The following is a 13,812-nucleotide window of genomic DNA, read 5'->3' as shown; positions in this document are numbered from 1 at the left end:
AAACTCTCCTAACATTCATCTCCAAACAACTTTAAAATAGTTCTTCAAATTGAATTTTGGAACAGCAAAGTCAACAGAAGGTCAGAGTGAATCATTTTTTTTTTTTTTTTTTTTTTTTTTTTTTTTAGCCCAAGACTACTTAGGAGATTGGCAAGAGAGATCTGTGATACTAGGGTGTGGGCCAGGCTGAACTGAACAGACAGGGCCTTAAAGGCAACTTTGAAAGAAGCAGCAGCTTCTGGAGCTCTCAATCCAGACATGATAAAAGGTTTGATTTGTATAATTGGTTAGAAACAGATTATAGGGAACCTTTTGCTGGGACTGGGCATAGATAGCATTAATTGGCAACTCTATTGCCCACAAACAATTCTGGGTCATAGTTCCAGGACAGAGAAAAAAGCTTCTCATTTATCACAAGGGAGCAGGGGTTCTGATTGCAGAACCAAATCAGAGGAGAGTACAAGTTTTTGTGGCTGTAGAAGAATAGAGGACTTGCTCATAGTCCCACCCAGGGCCAAGAAAAGCACTAGCACTTGCAGCTGTGGAGGGGCCTTCTGATATAAAGACCAGGATTTAGGCCAGGAGAGCAATGACCACATCTCTTCCCATATTACATCTTAAAAACACTGATGTTTTGCAGTGTATGCAGCCATGTGAAAAAGTCTGAAGCTAGGGACAATGCTTCTTCACCTCAAGCAGAACCCAGCTTAAAAAGAAATTTGAAATCAATAAATAGGTTGGAAAAAATTAACAAATAAGAACAACAAAGAATCTGATCATAAAAAGCTACTATGATGGAAGGGAAGACCAAGACACAAAATCTAAAGACAAAGATGAAAACATTTACAACCAAAGTCTTAAAGAAAAAAAAAAAACAGTAATTGAACCTAAGCCCAATAAGAAAAATGGAAGCGTTAAAGAAAAGGGTTAGAGTGATGGAGGAACAATTTTTTAAAAATTACAGTGATGCAAGAAAAATATGAGTTATAAGAATATAAGAAAAATATGAGTTAAAAACTGAAGAAAATAATATATTTAAAAAATATAAGTGGCCACATGAGAAAGAAGTATAGGAGATCACTAAAGAAAATAATTCCTTAAAAATTAGGAAGCTAACTCCACGAGACCTCAAGAAATAATAAAACAAAGTAACAAAAATTTTAAAAAGAGAAAATTTGACTTATTAGAAAAAAGACCTGAAAAATAAATCAAGGAGAGATCATTTAAAATGCACAGGACTACCTATAAAGTATAATTAAAACAGAGGCTAGACATACTATTTCAAGAAATTATCCATGACAACTGCCCAAATATTTTAGATCCAGATGGCAAAATAGAAATCGAAAGAATCCGACAATCACTTCCTAAAAGAAATCCCAAAATAAAAATTCCAAGTAATGTTGTAACCGATTCAAGAACTCATAGGTCAAGGAGAAAATATCTAAAGGATACAAAAGAAAAAAAAATTCAAATACTTCAGAGCCACCATCAGAATCACACAAGATTTAGCAGCTTTCATGTTCAAGGAACAGAAAACTTGAAATATCATATTCCAGAAGGCAAAAAAAGCAAATATTAGAATCAAGAAAAACCTACCCAGAAATACTGAGTATAATCCTTTAAGGGAAAAAATAAATAAATGTTTAATGGAATAGAAGATTTTCAGTCATCCCTGATGAAAAGACCAGCCATGAATAGAAAATCTGACATTCAAACACAAGATTTAAGCATAAAAATATAAACATAAAATAGTGATTCAATAAAATTAAACTGTTCACATTCCTATATAGGAATATTATACACATAATCCCCAAGTACTTTATCATTATTAAGGCAGTTAGAAAGACTACCTAGAAGGTATGGGTGTGAATCACTTATATTGAGATAATCTCAAAATAAAATGGAGTTAGAAAGAGAAGGATGGAAAGAAGGATGCAGAAAGAGGCATAATGGAGATTATCTCACTTAAAAGAGACACCAAGGAAGATATTTAATGTAGGAAATAGTGAGTGAATAGGCAATGCTTAAATCTCACTATCATCAAAATTAATTTAAAGAGGGAAGAATATATATTGTGTATATGTATCATGGTATGTTTGCATATATGCACACACACAGACACATACACATACATATACACACTCAATTGTGTATAGAAATCTGACTTACCCAACAGAAAAATAAGAAGGAATAAAAAGAAATTAGAGGGATCATAAAAGACAAAGTAGATTAAGAGAGGCAATGATCAGAAGCAAAACAGATTTTTGAGGAAGGACAAAATAAAAAGAGCATTAGAAGAATAAACATAAGAGAACAGGAAATAGGAAAATATATAGTAATAAGTGTGAATATAAATGAGAAGAGCTCATCCATAAAACAGAAGCAAACAGTAGAATGGATTAGAATCCAGAATCCAACAGTATGATGTTTACAACAAACACATTTGAAATACACACACATAGAGTTAAAATATGGAGATGAGATACACACATACACAGAGGCAGAGGGAAAGTGAGAGAAACAGAGAGAAATGGAGCAGAACCTATCATGCTTTAGTTGAAATTAAAAAAAAGGCAGAAGTATCAATCATGATATCCAAGCAAAAACAAAAACAGAATTAATTAAAAGAATATCAAGGAAACCATATTTTGAGAAAAAGTACCACAGTGAAGTAATATGAAAAATTTCATAATGTTTCCCTGTTAAACACACCTTTTCTCAAATATTTAGAGAAATGAATCAAATATATAAAAATGAGAGCCATTTCCCATTTGATAAATTGTCAAGGGATATGAACAGACAGCTTTCAGAAGAAATCAAAACTAACTAAAGTCATATAAAATGTTTTAAATCACTATTGATTAGAGAAATATAAATTAAAGTAATTCTGAGGTTATCACAAGCATACCTATTAGAAAAAAACAAATGCTGGAAGAGATGAAGGAAAATATGTACACTAATGAACTGTTGGTGGAATTGTAAACTGGTCTTACAATTCTGGAGGGAAAAAATGGAACTATGGTATAAAACTATACGTATCATTTGACCCATAAATAACATTATTAAGGCTGCATCTCAATTATCTATATGAACAAAAATATTTATAGAAGCTGTGAAAAATTTAGTTATTCTGATAAATGCAATAATCCAAGGTAATTCCAAAGAAGTGGCGATGAAAAATTCTATAACCTCCAGAGAAAGAAGTGAGGAAATTTAATTCTGAAATGAAGTACAGTTTTCTCACTTTATTTTCTTTTTTTTGTTCTTGTTCTTGTTATACAATTAATATTAAGATATGTTTTCATAATTTCACTTGTAAAACTGTTATTATATTCCTTTCCTTTTCAGTGGATAGGGCATAGGGTGGGTTGAAGGGAAAGAATTTCAAACTAAAAACTGAAAAAAGAATTGTTAAAAAAAATAAATATATGCTTTTGCACCAGAACACTATCTGATGGCTATGATAATGACAGAGTAAGGACCCTTTTGAATCAAGAAAAAATATTCAAAATGACTTAATTAATACTCAAAATCAGATCTATAAAATAAAAAGATTGAATTGAAATTTTAAAAATTTTAAAAACAAATCCACTTCTCAAAATAAAATGAAATCCATTCTACTATTGAAAGTTGAAAGTAATTTTACATTTTGCACTTGGAAATTTTTTATTTCTAAACAATATTTCAAGAACACTATATTAAATCACTTAATAAATTTTAATTTGATGCCAAGCTTAATAGTGACTTTTGTTTGCCCAAATTTGAGAAAATAATCAGTTAAAGGGTTTTTAAGGTGAAAAATTAATCAATGTTCTTTTATATGAATATTATTATATATTGTATTTTACATGTAGCAAAAAAAGGAGTACAAAAATTCAGTAAATTGAATAACAATATTCATATTGGAAATTTTTTTAATGGTGTTCAAGAATTTTTTGCTATTGCTTTATTCCTCTTACTCAAGGCTTATGAATTAGCTTGTTGGCTCTTGGAAAGTCACTGACTCTGTGACCTTGGGGAAGTCACTTAATCCTAATTGCTTCATTAACACAAGAAGGATGGATAGAAGGAAGGAAGGAAGCAAGAGAGGCAGGTTGGGAGGGAAGGAAAAAAGAGAGGGAAGTAAGGAAGAGAAGAAAGGAAGGGAGGGAAGTAAGAAGGAAGGAGAAAAGAAGGAAGGGAAGAAAGGAGGGAGAGAGGGAGGAAAGAAAGAAGGGAAAAAGGGAGGGAGAGAGGAAGAAAGGCAGGGGAAAAGGGAAGGAAGAAGGAAGGAAAGCTGGGAAGGAAAGAAGGAGGGAGAAAGGCAGGCAGAAAAGGAGGGAAGGAGACAGGCAGGAAGGAAAGCAAGAAAGGAGGAGGGAGAAAGGGAGGCAAAGAAGGTGAGAGGGAGGGAGAAAGGGAGGTAAGGAAGAGAAGGAGGGAGGGAAGAAGGGAAGAAAGGAGGAAGGAAGGGTCACTGATTCCACAATGGTTTCCCAGATCTGCATTTGCCTCATTCAAAACCATTATTACAATTAACTTAAAGTGACTCTTAGAGATTATTTAACCAATTACACTTTTTTCCTCTACAACTAGATATAAATGTGGGTAATGACCACTACACAATTTTATAAATGACCCATTTTTTTATCCCTATAAGATTCAAGTTTGTTGACCCTTGACTCCAGAGACAGAAGTCTTTCTTTCTTTTCTTTTCTTTTCAAAATAAATTTAACAAAACAAATTGTTGTTTTCCACAGGAACTAAACTTTGACTATCTTGTTCATATGATTCATTCAATCTTTTTCAATTAATAGATATTCATTTTTTCTTTACCATTCCCCTAAGAAGGAGAAAAGAACAAGAAAAAGGAATCGGGTAACAAATACACTGGCCATGTCTAAAAACATATGTTCCATTCTGTATCTTGAATCAATTCTATTCTATTGAATGATGATCTATTACATCAATCCTCTAGAACTGGTTATTAATTATTGCAATGATCATAGTTCTATCAAAAACTGTTTTTTTTCCCCCCAGTGCTGTTGTTATTATACAAAATGTTCTGGTTCTATTTGCTTTACTATATCCCAGTTGTTGAAATCTCTCCACATTTCTCTGAAACTTTTCCTTCCTGAAATCTTCCTTTCATCATTTCATTTATTATTATTCTTTTTAATTTATTTATAAGGTTATACATGTAATTCATTTTTTACATTTTCTATATGACTTATATTGAGAGAGAAAAAAATCAGAACAAAAGGGAAAAACCAGGAGAAAGAAGGAAAAAAAGTTGAAAAAAGAATGCTGCGATCTTCAGTCTCCACAGTTTTCTTTCTAGATGTGGATGGTCCAAAGTTTATTGGAATTTTGGACCACTGAACTGCTAAGAAGAGCCAAGTCTATCATAATTGATTGTCACACAATCCATTAATCATTTCTTATAGCACAATAGTACTGCATTACTTTCATATACCCCAATATTTTTAGCCCAATCGATACCTCCCTCCTTAGTATCTAGTTATTTGCCAAAATATTGCTATAAGTGTATTTGTACATATAATTCCCTTTCCTCTTTCTTTGATCTCCTTGGTAAATTAAACCTAGAAGTGCATCACTGTGTCAGAGTATGGAAAATTTAGTGATGTTAGGGCCAGAGTTCCAAATTGCCTTCTAGAATAGCTGTATCTATTCACAACTCCTCCAGGAGTGTTTATCATTTTCTTTTTTGTTGCCTTTGAAAATCTGATAGTTGTGAGTTATAAAGTTAGAGTTCTTTTTATTTGGAGTCCTCTAATTATTAGTAATTTGGAGAATTTTTTTTATCCACAGAGTTGTTGATAGATGAAAATTTATTGTTTATATTCTTTCCCCCCATTTATCAAAAAGGAATGATTGTTATTATTCTCTCCAGTTTCCCATGCTGCCTTGTTAACTCATTTTGCTTAACTAAATTCTTTTTCAAGGCAGGGTCCATCCAGAGTATAAGGATTGAAGGAATAATTAAGAAGTGATAGAAATGTGTTAAAATGAGCATCAATAATATATTTAAATGATTTTTCTGTAAACAATTTCTTCAGAGGAAGACCACAAACGTTTCATTAAATAAAGAATCTAACTTTATTCTTCTTGAAAAGACACAAACTAATGATTATGACTGAACATAAAATAAATGCAAATAATTGTACAGTAGCATATTTTATAGAAGATCCTAATCCTAGAGTTATATTGTTTATCTTCTTTACTAAAGTCTTTACATTCTTCTAAAGACTGAGTCATTTTTATTATGTTTATTTGTTCAATGAGGTAATCAAATGTGGCTTAAAAAAAACACAAAGAAACATTTCCTTAGCTAGGATAAATTTAGAAACTCTCATTATAGTAAATGAGATTAATTATTTGGGAACAATTAACTTGAGTAAATGGCACTATCAAGAACAGGTCAAAAAATTTTAAAAAGGTGTGATTTCACTGTTAGAACTATTTCTAGAACTGGTAATTTCATCTATAATAATTAAAGACATATTTTTAGACCTTAGTTTAGCTATTTAAAGGAGAGTAATCATGCCCATGGCAAGATATTTACTTTCTTTCACTACAGTAACACAATACCACTATTTTGATTTTAAGCGAAGTCAACAAGTATTTATTATGCACATATAATGTGTCAAGCACAGTGATGAACACTTGGGATACAAAGAAAGACAAAATTAGACCCTGATCTCAAGAATCTCACTCTAATGTATGTTTGGGAAACAACATGAAAACAATTACATGTAACCATAAAATATATGTAATAGAATGAAGAGAATTTAAAAGAGAAGGTAATAGGACTAAGAGGAATTAGGGAAAACAGAATTTTATCTGGTGCTTGAAGGAAGGCAGAGCATACTGCAAGAAGAAATGAGGAAGGTGAGAATTCCAGACATAATCGTCAACCAATAAAAAAGCCCTGAATTTAGAGATAATCTTGTCCAAGAAACAACAAGGCTAATAAATTCAAAAGGAACATAAATGGCATCTATAAAATACTCTGCCATTACCAATATCGATATTGAAATTAAGTTACTAGATACTTTAACAAGAATCAAAGACTAGACCTGAAGAATCCCAAATGTATTGAAGACTAAAAATCTGTCTCTTGTCAACTCTGTTCCACCCCTCAAATGGAGCAGGGCCTTCATCTCCACCAAAAAGAAGAAATTCGTATATCAATGGGCTTTGAGATAGGATTTACATTTGGAATCCTATGGATTTTATTTTATGCTTTAACAATACTATTCAAGAAGGATACATGAATTTTCAACTGACTGACAAAAATATCCATGACATCAAAAAAGATTAAGAACCTGTGGGCCATATGTTACTTAAGGTTCATTTTATCTCCAAATTATGTGAGAAACTGTCTAATCTACTTCCTTCCTGTGAAATCCTGAGGAAATCATTTTACTTGTCCTCCCTGTCTCACACTAGCGTACTATCTAGTACCAGCAAAGCCTACTACTTCATGGGTAATCTTTCAAAGAATTATGAGGATTGATTTTTTTTTTCTAGGCCATAGCTAATAGAAATGACTCCATTTTTGACCACCGAATGACCTGTATATGTATCTATGTCCCATAACCCTCAACCTGGATTGCTCTGCTAAATTTAGGGATAGAAATGAGAGTTTAGGAAACTATTTACATAGCAAATTTCACCTACTCAACATAAGTTTACATACCATCCTGTCATAAAATCCAGGTGTATTATCTCTATCCTTGCTAATTTGAGCATTGCCCCTTACCTCACTGTTTCCTGCCCTCAACCTTGTTATCTTGATCCTTATCCTGTCAGGATTAAGTTATGATCCTTTCCTGGAATTATGGCTTGTCTGCCCACCCAGTGTCTTCACCCTCCCCCCCTCTTATTTGCCTTTGTGTTCCCTTTAGGACCGTATACTCAGGGTATGCATTCTGTTTGCAAACCCTAGTTATCTAAAACCCTATTATAAGTTCCCTGCTGAGCCGAAATGATTTTTGGACATGAGTCCCATCTGGTCAGCTAGCCTAAAATTCTCCACATTAAAAGATTAAAAACTAATCTCTTTCTTGCTCAGTTTCTCTGGCATTACAGAAATAGAGAAAATCCCCTTATCACCACCTCAAAGAGATCCTTTGTTTAGAATACACAAGAATATTATTGCCAAATTTTGAAACCCCCACATTAAAGAAAAAAATTTGCAAGAAACAAGAAAAAAAATCCACTAGATTAGAGCTACAGTTAGAATTTTATAAGACTTATTAGTAGATACAATAAAAGACTACAGATCCTGGAATCATATCTACCAACAATCAAAAGAATTATGCTTGGGGTCAAAAATATCATATCCAGCAAAATTATCTATAATTTTGAATGAGAACAAATGGATATTCAACAAACTTGCAGATTTTTCAAGACTTTCTATCAACTGAACCTGAATTTAACCGAAAATTTAACATATACGAGCCAATATCAAGATCAATTTTAAGGAATTTAACATGGAAAAACTCCTTAAACATGGACAAATTGTTTATGTTTTTTTTTACATGGGAAATGCATACTGTCTGTTTAATATTCACATCAATACTAGGGTAGCTCAAAAGAAAAATTAGCAGAGAAGGTAAAAATAGTAATTATGTTATACAAATGAGGTGCAGAGGAAGAAGAGACACAGAGACCTTAGATAGGGGAAGAAAGTTCATAGTTCTGAAAATCTACTCACATCAGGAAGAGTTCAATATGTAACACTAAATATATACTAGGGTATATAGCACCCTCCAAAATATATAAATAAATAAGGGTGAAGAATGGGTAGATGGGTAAGCAAAGGGTAAGGGAAGAAGATAATGAAGGGATCCATGGGAAGGAAGGGGGGTGATCAAGTAATAACAAGGCAAGTTATGGAGCAAAATTTCAGCAAAGAATTAGCAGGTACAAGAAGTATCTGCACATATATATGGTATGTGGATGTATCTACAAATGTATACATATCTTTTCTTAACTATCGCTTGTTTGGGGTGGGTAGATGAAAAGAGGGAAAAGAATAAAGTAAATAAGATATAAAGCAGAGGATCAAAGAACAATTTACAAGGAAGTAAAGAAAAAATGAACATTCATTAATATAATTTCTTCTACTCTCTCTCTCTTTCTCTCTCTCATTCTCTCTCTCTCTACACACACACACACACACACACTGTCTTGATCTGATAATTTGTTATATATTTTGGGTCTTCTCTGATGTTCTGCTGGGCACATAGCAATGTCCTCTTTTGTTTTGCTTTATCTTGTTCTGTATTCCTTTTCTTTTTTTTTTCTTATTCTGTTTATGCAAATAAAATAAAATTGTAAAAAATTTTTTTAAAAAGTTAGATTGCTTATTGTCTTGGGGAAGGGAGAGATAAAGAAGAGAGGGAGAAAATAAAATTGGAACACAAAATCTTACAAAAATGATGAGGACTGAAAACTATCTTTACATGTATTTGGAAAAAACAAATAGTATTGAGAACATTTTTTTCAAAAATATATATGCTTAAATATGCATTCAGAGAGCATCAGTTCTCACTCTCGAGGTGGATAGCATTTTCTTTTGATATTGTTTTGGATCATTGTCTTGATCAGAGTGGCTAAGTCTTTTATAGTTGATGATCTTTAAAATATTGTAGTTACAGTCTACAACTGGTATTGCTTAATTTTTTTATTATTTTTATTATTTTTTGCTGAGGATCAATTGGAATTAAGTGACATGCGCAGGGTCACACAGCTAGGAAGTGATAAGTGTCTAAGACCACATTTGAACTCAGGTCCTCCTGACTTCAGGGCTGGTACTCTATCCCCTGTGCCAAGTAACTGCCCCTTTGTGTTGTTCACTTTATTTGTAACAGTTCATATCAGTCTTTTCAGGTTTTTTCTGACCTGCTTGTCATTTCTCCTTTTTACTGCATTAGTTCATATAGATCCTGCTAGATTTTTCTAAAATCATGGTGCTTATCATTTCTTATAAGCATAATAGCATTCCATCACCATAATGTTATACTACTTGATCAGCCATTCCCCAATTGAGGGTCACCTCCTCAATTTCCAATTCTTTGCCACCACAAAAACGCTGCTATACATATTTTTGTACAAATAGGTCCTTTACAATTTTCTTTTATCTCTTTGGAATACAGACCCAAATGATAATGCTGGATCAAAGGTGTTTATAGTGTTTATAGCTCTTTGGTTATAGTTCCTAATTATTTTCTAGAATGGCTAGATTGAGTTCTGAAAATCTGGAAATCTACTTACATCAGGAATGGGTTCAATAGGCAATACTAAATATACACCATGAAAGGTATAGCACCCTCCAAAATCTATAAATACATACAGGGGATGAATGGGCAGATGGGTAAGCAAAGAGTAAGAGGAAAAGACAAGGGAGGGATCCATGGGTGGGGGTGGGGTCAAGTAATAACAAGGCAATTTAGGAGCAGGGATAAGAAAGATATGTGTGTATATGAACTCCATCAATAGTGCATCAGAGTAACAATTTTTCCACATCCCCTCCATTATTTGGCATTTTCCTTTTCTGTAATGATCGCATATTTAAAATCAGCCGGAGTCAGGAATTCAGGTTAAGGGGAAAATCTTCAATCTTTATTGAAGTAAAGAGGTGAAAAAAGATTGCGATAATAATATGGGCAAGAAGGATTGCGATAGCAATATGAGCAGCTCTGACAAGAAGCCAGCCAGCAGTCTCTCCTTCCCCTTCCTTTTCCACTCCCCTGCCTCCCCCAACCAAAATCATAATTTCCTATACAACACATCAGGACTTGCACAAAAAGTGGGCAGGGGCCATTTTTTCTCCAAGCTTATATATTAACAGAGTATGGTCCAATTACTATTTAGCCTCATGTGCTTGGGACCTCAGTGCATCAACTCGAGCCTCAGCCCAAATATCCTAGTCACTAATACAGGTAGACAATGTGTGACTTATCACCCAGGAGAAGTAGTAGCATCAGGTTTACTCATACAGAATCCTAATAAGCAACCTGGTAATAGTCACCCAGATTCTGACTTCAGACCACAAAATCCAGGAATATACTGGACAGCAGCTGTAACAGCTGACCGACCTATGCTCACGATCTATATAAATGGCCTACCATTGAAAGGATTGGTAGACACAGGTGCAGATCATACAGTCATTAGAGGTGCCAATTGGCCCAGTCACTGGCCAAAGATTAAAGCAGACACCTATATGTCTGGAGTAAAAGGCTCAATAGCAGCTGAAATTAGTGCTGCCCCTATGAGATGGACTTTTGAAGGCAAAACAGGAGTTTTTACTCCTTTTATAGTTGAAAAAATCCCCATCAATCTGTGGGGAAGAGATGTTTTACAACAATTAGGGTTAAAAATGAGTACTTCGGTTTTTTAAGCAGGGCTGCTGTTGAAGGCCTTCCAACACTTTTACCTGTTCCTATCCAATGGAAAACTGATACACCAGTATGGATAGAACAGTGGCCCTTAAGTAGCGATAAAATTCAGGCCTTATTAGATATAGTACAGGAGCAGCTTGAACAAGGGCAATTACAACCTTCTCTAAGTTCTTGGAACTCCCCAGTGTTCGTTGTAAAACAGAAATCTGGAAAATGGAGGATGCTCACTTATTTAAGAAAAGTGAATGAACAGATGAAAACTATGGGAACTCTTCAGCCTGAACTTCCATCTCCTACTCAATTGCCTAGAGAGTGGCCTCTTTGGGTTATAGACATTAAGGATTGTTTCTATTCTATTCTATTAAGGAATGAAAAACAGCCCCACATTGGGCACCAATTGTAATGACCGCGTATTTAAAATCAGCCGGAGTCAGGAATTCAGGTTAAGGGAAAAATCTTCAATCTTTATTGAAATGAAGAGGTGAAAAAAGATTGCGATAGCAATATGGGCAAGAAGGATTGCGATAGCAATATGGGCAGCTGCGACAGGAAGCCAGCTAGCAGAGAGAGACCTGAGCTGAAGGGCTATCGAAATGGCAATGCAAGCAGCTGTGACAAGACGCCAGCCAGCAGTCTCTCCTTCCCCTTCCTTTTCTACTCCCCTGCCTCCACCCACTAAAATCGTCATTTCCTATACAACACTTCAGGACTTGCATAAAGAGTGGGCGGGGGCCATTCTTTCTCCAAGCTTATATATTAATAGAGTATGGTCTAATTACTATTTAGCCTCATGTGCTTAGGACCTCAGTGCATTAACTCGAGCCTCAGCCCATTACACTTTTCTGCCATGATAGCCAATTTAATAGGTGTAAGGTGATATTTCAATGTTATTTTAATTTTAATTTGCATTTCTCTAATCAGTATTAATATAGTGCATTTTTATGTCATTGTTGATAGCTTCTTCTAAAACTGCCTATTCATACAATTTGATTCTTTATCAACTGGAAAAGAGCCCTAATTTGTATATATTTGGTTCAGTTTTCTGTCTATATTTGAAAAAAAAATTAAAAATTAATAGAAATGTGCTGTAAAAACTTTTCCTAGTTTTCTAGTTTCCTTCTAGCTTTGATTGAATTAATTTTGTTTGTGCACAAATCTTTTAATTTTATGTAATCAAAATTATCAATTTTACTTTCTGTGATCCTCTCTTTTTATTCAATCCAAAACTTGTCCTTTATCTACAGATAAGACAGGCTGAGGCTCGAGTTAATGCACTGAGGTCCTAAGCACATGAGGCTAAATAGTAATTGGACCATACTCAATTAATATATAAGCTTGGAGAAAGAATGGTCCCTGCCCACTCTTTATGCAAGTCCTGAAGTGTTGTATAGGAAATGACGATTTTAGTGGGTGGAGGCAGGGGAGTAGAAAATGAAGGGGAAGGAGAGACTGCTGGCTGGCATCTTGTCACAGCTGCTTGCATTGCCATTTCGATGGCCCTTCAGCTCAGGTCTCTCTCTGCTAGCTGGCTTCCTGTCGCAGCTGTCCATATTGCTATCGCAATCCTTCTTGCCCATAAGACATTTTTCTGTACTTCCCTAAATCAACGTTGATCATCATTTATGTCTAAATCATCTATCCATTTTGACCATATCTTGGTAAACAATGTGAGATATTTATTTATGCCTCCTTTTCCCCAAACTGCTATTTAGTTTTCCAGAAATTTTCGTCAAATGATGAATTCTTACTCCAAAGCCTCAGTCATTCAATGAGGCAATATACTAAAATTTGCCAGATTCAGTCAAAATAGTATTCAGAGGAAAAAAAAATTATATCTCTAAAGTTATATAATAAATGGGAGAAGGAACAGATCAATAATTACCATGCAACCAAAAAAAAAACAAAAAACAAAATAGAAATTCTGAAAATTAGAAAATGATTAACTATTTAATTAGATCTATTTTTGCTTTCTTTTCTGAGATCAAGATTGTAAACTTTGATTTTTTTTTTTAACTCAACTGAAGCAGCATTAGGCAGTGAAATTTCCAAAAACAAATTTACCTTAGTCTCAAAATCAAAAAGGAAACAAATGTAATGTCTCACCTAGATATCATACTACATAAATTGATACTCATAAAGAGAATACACTCAATTCTTCACTGGCCACTTAAACAATATAGAAATGTATGAACTACAGAAAATACATGCCTATTCTTTTATCTATGCCCATAGTCATGTGTTTTATTGTTATCTTCTCTGAGTTTTTCCTCATTCACATTCAGAAGCCTAACAAGGTAAAAAATAATTGCATTTCACCCACTTTAAAAATTTCACCAGAGAAAGCATCTAATGAAATTTATCATAACTACCTTTGTTCTTCTGGATTATTTAACTGCATATT

The 13,812-nt window shown here is 33.8% G+C and overlaps 1 protein-coding gene across 3 annotated transcripts in view; it reads right to left on the bottom strand.

Annotated features, from left to right (window-relative positions):
• DPYD (dihydropyrimidine dehydrogenase) overlaps positions 1-13,812 on the bottom strand; it is a 1,007,953-nt gene that overhangs the window by 850,457 nt on the left and 143,684 nt on the right. The window lies entirely within an intron of this gene.

The sequence above is a fragment of the Antechinus flavipes genome, chromosome 4 (assembly GCF_016432865.1).
Source record: "Antechinus flavipes isolate AdamAnt ecotype Samford, QLD, Australia chromosome 4, AdamAnt_v2, whole genome shotgun sequence".
NCBI classification, from domain to species: Eukaryota; Metazoa; Chordata; class Mammalia; order Dasyuromorphia; family Dasyuridae; genus Antechinus; species Antechinus flavipes.
This window is presented reverse-complemented; position numbering and strand designations above follow the sequence as displayed.